Source organism: Hesperophylax consimilis, chromosome 20 (assembly GCF_061612785.1).
Source record: "Hesperophylax consimilis isolate HC1 chromosome 20, BYU_Hcon_1.0, whole genome shotgun sequence".
Lineage (NCBI taxonomy): Eukaryota > Metazoa > Arthropoda > Insecta > Trichoptera > Limnephilidae > Hesperophylax > Hesperophylax consimilis.
The window spans coordinates 10,351,211-10,358,160 of NC_142855.1; the positions used below are offsets into that span (position 1 = coordinate 10,351,211).

The window sequence follows — 6,950 nt, forward strand, 5'->3', positions numbered from 1 at the left end:
CCGTTCACGGTTGACGTTGGCTTCATGAGAACGGGCCGTTTTTACTACTCGTTTTTGTGTAAGTCGGCTCGTATGTGGAACGAACTACCGGCATCTGTTTTTCCTCCCTCCTATAATCCGAGCCTCTTCAAGGCCCGCATTGAAAAATCCCTTCCTACAGCCCCTACCTTATTCCGCCTCACAACGCCGCCCAACCGGGTGGTGACATAGTTCCCCTGTCTGTACACTACACAGGCAGGGACGCTCTTGTGAGGTGTCACATAAAAAATAAAAAATAAATGTCACCAAATTTAAAAAAAAACTAAATTTATAGGCAAAAAAAGTTATAAAAATTTCGGAAAAATTATTCAAGGTTAATAAGTGGAAACAAAAATGCGGTGCTGTACGGGTTAAATATATACAAGTATTATTATGTCTTATCAGGTCAACATTGTTTTCTAGATAAACAGGTTTCCTGTTATAAGGAACGAAATGCTTGTGAAAACACCAAATGAATTACACTGTTAAAATATGCAAAATATCAAAACTATATTTCTCGATCTAAAAAACAGTAAAAATACAGAAACGAAACTACCCGGATGTACGGCAAAACAAATTTGAATGTCTCACATTGTTCTTAATTCTCCTTTCAAAGTAGATACCGACTTTAAAATTCTTTTATGATCTATTGTAGATGCGTTTGTCTATGGCGAAATATTTGACGTCTCTGACAGTTCGTCGTGGACTGCTCCACTTTTCTGAAATAATTCTGTATAAAACTATATAACTATATCCTTTTATGTGTTAATGGAGTAAAAAGTTTGTCAAAATATTCAATTTATTTTAAAATAAATTTTTGATTCAACTTAATGACATTAATGAAGGAATTTTGCATTTTCGATTATTGAAAATGTGATACCTACTTTAATTATTGTAAGAGAAAATTAATATTATTTTCGTAAAAATTCTCGGTAATTTTTGGATAGGGCCTGACACGCTTATTACGAATATTTTTTAGAAAAAAACTTTATATTCGCCTTAATTACTATAAAAGAAAACTTTTTGCATTTCGGGCGGCGGAAAATTATGAATTTAAATTTTCAATTGCGTTAACCAAAATTCACTTCGCGAATCGACGCGGCGGCAATCAGCTGCCATTAGGTACGTCACTGTTATGTTGGTATCCCTGATACATTGCGTAGATACGACTATGGCTAACTTCGTGGAAGACAAATGGATTTGTATCACAAACCATGTTACACAAACCTAGCGTAGCCGGTAAACTAGTTGAAAACTGGGATGTTTTTCTTGCCTTGACGCGAGCAGGCGTTATTAAGGGGCACTTTCCTTTGTATCACAAACCATGTTACACAAACCTAGGTATCCCACGAAGATAGCAACGGTCGTATTTAGCTCTTGTTAATGCATCAGTGATACCAACATAACAGTGCGTTCCTAATGTCGCCACATCGATTCGCGGAGTGAATTTTGGTTTTACGCAATTGAAAATCAAAATGCATAATTTTCCGCCGCCCGAAATGCAAAAATTTTTCTTTTATTGTAATTAAGGCGAATATAAAGTTTTTTTCTAAAAATTATTCGTAATAAGCGTGTCAGGCCCTATCCAAAATTTACCAAATTCTCTTTATTTTACATCATATTGTGGAAGCTAATCGATATTATATATATTTTTAGCTTGGATGTAACTACCCATCGAACCCCCCTAAGGTACTTACATAGCTTGGCGGTAACTACCCATCGAACCTCCCCTAGGTAGTACTGCCTTTTTGCTCTTTTTACCCCTACGCACCCACTCCCAAATCTATTATAATTTCGAACGTGATTTAATAATTGAGAAGACAAGCTGCCACCAGGCAGCTTGTCTGCATGTTCTACAGTTTTTCTATAATATAATTTAATAAACATAACACATAATCACTGTGTTGGTAAATTTGGTTAAACTTATTTTCACGACCATGTCTATCTGTCATGCACTAGTTTCTTATTCTGATTGTAACGTGAAAACTTTTTTTTAAAGGCTCCCATTTTAAGGTCCTATTAGGTTTTGCCATGAAACGCTTTTGTTGTCGCCAAATATTTAGATATATCTTGTGGCCCAAAGGTTGTGGCGCAAATTGTATATTCTAAGCACTGTCGTCATTGAGCGGAGAGGGGAATCGGGGATAGGAGCCTCGAATTTCACTCTGCGCGACCAAAGAATCTGTCATAACAGCGCAACGGAAAAGGTTACACGAGTTGCAATTGATCTTGAGGTGCTCTAAAAATTAATCGAAACAGAAAAACATAAATTTTGCCAGTTACGAACGAAAGACTAAATAACTACCCACCGCAATTTTTTGTGTTATGAATTTGTATTATACGTTACCGCAGTCTTGATGGTATACAGCAAAATTGACCGCCAATAGCTTTATTGCTTGAGATAGCAAGTAATTTATTTTTGTCGTTTTCAAGCACCTTTAGCTTTTTGCCTTGTATGCGAGTAGATTTAAGCATTGCTATTTTAGGTACACGTTTTGCTGACTAGCGACAATGTATTTTATTTCATGTACTGCATATCAATAACGCTTTACAAAGAGTTATTTTGCAGATCTGCTTTATTGTGAGCATCGCAGCTTATTCCCATAGCAGAGTCATGGATCTTACTAACCCAGATAGTGTCACTTCCATTATGAACCTTGGAGCTGGAGCAGAAAACGGAGGTAAAATTTAGGATATAGATTTAGAAAAATACTTTCTTGATTATAGAATGAGTAGGTATTTAAAATACTCTGAGAAATTAGATCTGAACCCTCGAAAGACAGAAGAAAGATTTTGTGCTTGCAAGTTCAGTAATTGAATCACTTTGAATTAATATTAGGGAGACCTAATCATTTTATTATTTTCTTTAAAGTAAACAGTTTTTAATTAGCATCTTCGTTAAGTTCCAATATTCTCCCAAAATATCCGTACATCTCTATTTCACTCTTCAGGCAATTCTTTATCTATTTACGTCCGTTAAATATATACATATTACATTTACATAATATAGATTATCATTACCAACGCGGTAGATAATTGTGACATAAACATATTTAAAATATTATTGTACAAAAGAGAAAAATAAAATTGTATAGGTACATGATATTAACTAACTAACCATCACGCTGTTTCCCGAAGGGGTAGGCAGAGAGGACGGACCGTCAAACAACTAGTTCTTGGCACACACTCCTTGCCTCATTCACATTCATACATCGTTTCATATACAGACTCTTCTATTATTCCGACTCTTCACATGGCCCGTATCTGGTTCACTTAATCGTGCCGTGTTTTCCTCGGGCGTCCCCTTTCATCGCTCATTCGATCTACGTGCCCATTCCATCGACGCCTCTCTTTCTTAATCTTACTCATTACGCCTACATCAGCCTTGCCTCACACGATCATACATGGTTTTTCCACAAATATGCCTCAGGAATCTCATTTCAGCATGGATAGAATATCTTTAATTTTACGTGTGAATGGTTTCGTGTTTATACGCAGAAAGGCGATGTTATTGTTAATTTCCTTAAAAAGTTTTTTTTTGTCTGTTTAATCTAATAATAAAATTTAAAAAAAAACGGTTATAAACTTGTTTACTCTTATATTATTAATATCCCTTACCATGTAAGGTCGGAACAGTGAAAAACTTGACTTGGTATCACTTAAAACGGCCGATTTTACCAAACCAAATCCGGCGTGAGATGGTAATTTTTGGTTTTATTACAAAACGCGTCATACGAAAAAAAGTTCACTCTCACAACTTAGCCAGATTGCGCAAAGACAATGAATTCTCACACACACTTGCGGTACTTACTGTTTTTGTAGCTTCCTTAGATTATTGCAATGCTTCAAGTGAGTCGGTATTCAACTTTTAGACCCATTAATGAAACATTTTGATCGCATTTTCGAAATATATACGTCGTCAAACACGGAGCGTATAGTTTCACCGCCATCACCGGGGGCTTCTATCCCGGAATAAGTAAAAAAAACTGTGAAATGTGTTGAAAATTTGGTGTAAGATGAAGTATTTATTTAATTGTTAATATCCACAGATATCATGCGAGGCCGTATTTCTACAGATGTGTGTATTATATACGTATTTTAAATTAAAAATATTGTGTAAAATCGTTATTAATGCGATAATCATAGATCGAAGTTTTAAAAGTGGGTTGCATGGTGTATCAGGGTTTTTTTTATGGTCGAATGCATACATTTACTCCAAAAAAAAATATGCAGACTGAAAAATAATAGTCCATTATTTGGTAACAAAAAATATGTTGTCTGAGAATGACATACGAAAGGTAGTATTGCCGTTTTCCAGCAAATCACGACACTGCCGTATAACCCACTCTTAAGTAGGTTTTGGTTGAAAATTTTCTTTGGACTACCCATATAAATTCATTTTATTAAATGGACATCACTAATAATCGTTATTTTTATTACAGTTACATTCAATGCGATGGCGTATAAGTCTCTTTGTCAACCCGAAAGCGATTCGAACAAGAAATACATGCAAACAGAATTGGTTTTTTCTTCATTGAAACCATTCTCGTGTTCGGACTGCAGCTACGTGTGCTCACGAGGGTCGCATTTAAAGAGGCACAGGATGACTCACAGTGGAGAAAGGCGATTCTCGTGTCCTGACTGCAATTTTGCAGCATCACAAATGTCGCATTTAAAGATACATCTGCGGACGCACAGTGGAGAAAAACCGTTCCCGTGTTCCGAATGTAACTATTCTGGTTCATCAAAATCGTATTTAACGATTCACATGCGAACTCACAGTGGAGAAAAACCATTCTCCTGTTCCAACTGCAACTACGTGTGTTCCCGAAGTTCGTATTTAAAGAGGCACGTAATGACTCACAGCGGTGAAAAACCATTCATGTGTTCAGTCTGTAATTATTCATGTTCAACAGGATCCTACATAAAGATTCACATGCGAACTCACAGCGGAGAAAAACCATTCTCATGTCCTGACTGTGCGTACGTATGTTCACTTAAGTCGCATTTAAAAAGGCATATGACGACACACGGCGTGGACAACCGCTTCTCGTGTTCTGATTGCAACTTCGTATGTTCTCGAAAGTTGTACTTCAAGAGACACATTGTTACTCATAGTCTGAAAAATCAGGGTTCGTTTTCCAAACGTAAAAAATAATTTAAACCCTCTTTGAATACGAACATGCTTATTCACAATAGACAAAAACGTCACGCCGTTCTCCGTAGATGTATATACGAAGAGGACGGACCGCCACACAATTTTGTCTTGGCGCTCACACCTTGCTTCATCCACATTCATTATTCGTCCCACACACACCATTCTCTTAGTCTGGCTCATTTATGATTTGGCTCAAGTATTCGATTCACTTGATCATTCCATGTCCTTGAGCGTCCCGACGATGACTTACAACCATTATTATTTTTGTTCTTGATGTTCATGAAGTTCGCATTGGAAACGCATGATGTTTACTCACAATGTATGACGAATTGAATATGGCAAATCTCAAACTGATTTAAAGGAATTAACTGAGATAATGGTTAGTGATGAAATTATAAAATAAAAAATGATCAAAATTCCACAGGCAGCCAGGCGCACTATTAAATCCATTCTGGGAGAGCTAAGCTAAGCTAAGCTCAAATATTAATTAAATTTATAAAAATTAATAATATTAATAAAACGTACCGGGATTCAGAGACTCCCAAAAACTTTTCTCCTGTATATTTCTTACCAGATTCGATTTGAATGGGATATTCCAAACATTCCTTGTTAACATCCAGCAGGTTCGGTACTGTATCTGTATCCGACATTTCTCCCCGTTCCTCCCCAATCCCTGGTTCCGTCTTGACGGTAACAGAATCTGGGTTAGAAAAGTGCATGGTATGGCCATGGGAGTAATGCTTTGAAACTTAGACCAGTGAAGTTTACAAACAATAACAGAAATAATTTTTTAAAAAAAGGTAATTTATATAGCGACTTGGGTTATGTATCAGAAAGAGGCACGGGTAAATAAATATACAATAAACACTGTTAATACGCACTTCCAAAAAAAACGTTGTATTGGTTATATAATAACGAGACGTAAACATTTCAATTTCCGGAAATGGTAAGTAATGCATTTTGTTAGTTAGTTTAGTTATTTCGGAAAAATTAAAATAGATTTCATTATTGAAGACAATATTAGCGATTTCTAAACGAAAATCTGAAACAGAAAAGTCAGAAAAGGATACGGTGACATCTAGGACTCGAACCCAGGACAACCCTTGCCGGGGCACAGCTCTACCACTGAGCTAATGGGACTCTATCCCCTTCAGTCACAATTAACTGTATCATACTTCGAATGAGAACTACCAACATTGTCTTAATTTTTTTCAACGCACATTTTTTATTTGCAATTACTATCTTTATGTATGATCTCAAGATTCAACCAGAACTACATAAATGCAATCTTGACAGCGTCTTTTTGATAAACCTATCTAATTTTTTTTATTTTAATGTGCGACATCAGCTATTGGCTTTTCTGCAAGTCTAGAATGAATATTTATTTTTTGGAAAAACTTTATTGAGTACAACCTCAAATTGTAATCTTTAATTATTGAAGACAATATTATCGATTTCTAAACGAAAATCTGAACTAAAAAAATCAGAAAAGGATACGGTCACATCTAGGACTCGAACCCAGGTCATTATTTTGTCAAAACATGAAAAAAGGACGTCGATTTTTTTATTTGTATTTTCGGTTACTGAAATAGTTGTTTCTCGTTGTTATCTAACTGATACTAAGGACGGGTTGTTTCAGAGAATTTGAACAATTCATCAAATTTCAACGTTCATTATCAAGTTCTGTGAAAGATTTTTCAAGTTCTGTTTTTATATCAGTTCTGTCAAGCTACTAGCCTATAATGATATAATAACAGAATTTGAATAGGACTTT

The 6,950-nt window shown here is 35.7% G+C and overlaps 1 long non-coding RNA gene across 1 annotated transcript; it reads left to right on the forward strand.

The window, feature by feature from the left end:
* The first annotated feature begins 697 nt into the window (after positions 1-697).
* On the forward strand, positions 698-5,576 carry LOC149414055 (uncharacterized). The gene is made up of 4 exons (XR_016304062.1): positions 698-912; positions 1,675-1,752; positions 2,588-2,699; positions 4,461-5,576. It is a non-coding gene; the product is annotated as an uncharacterized LOC149414055 (long non-coding RNA).
* The last annotated feature ends 1,374 nt before the right edge of the window (positions 5,577-6,950 follow it).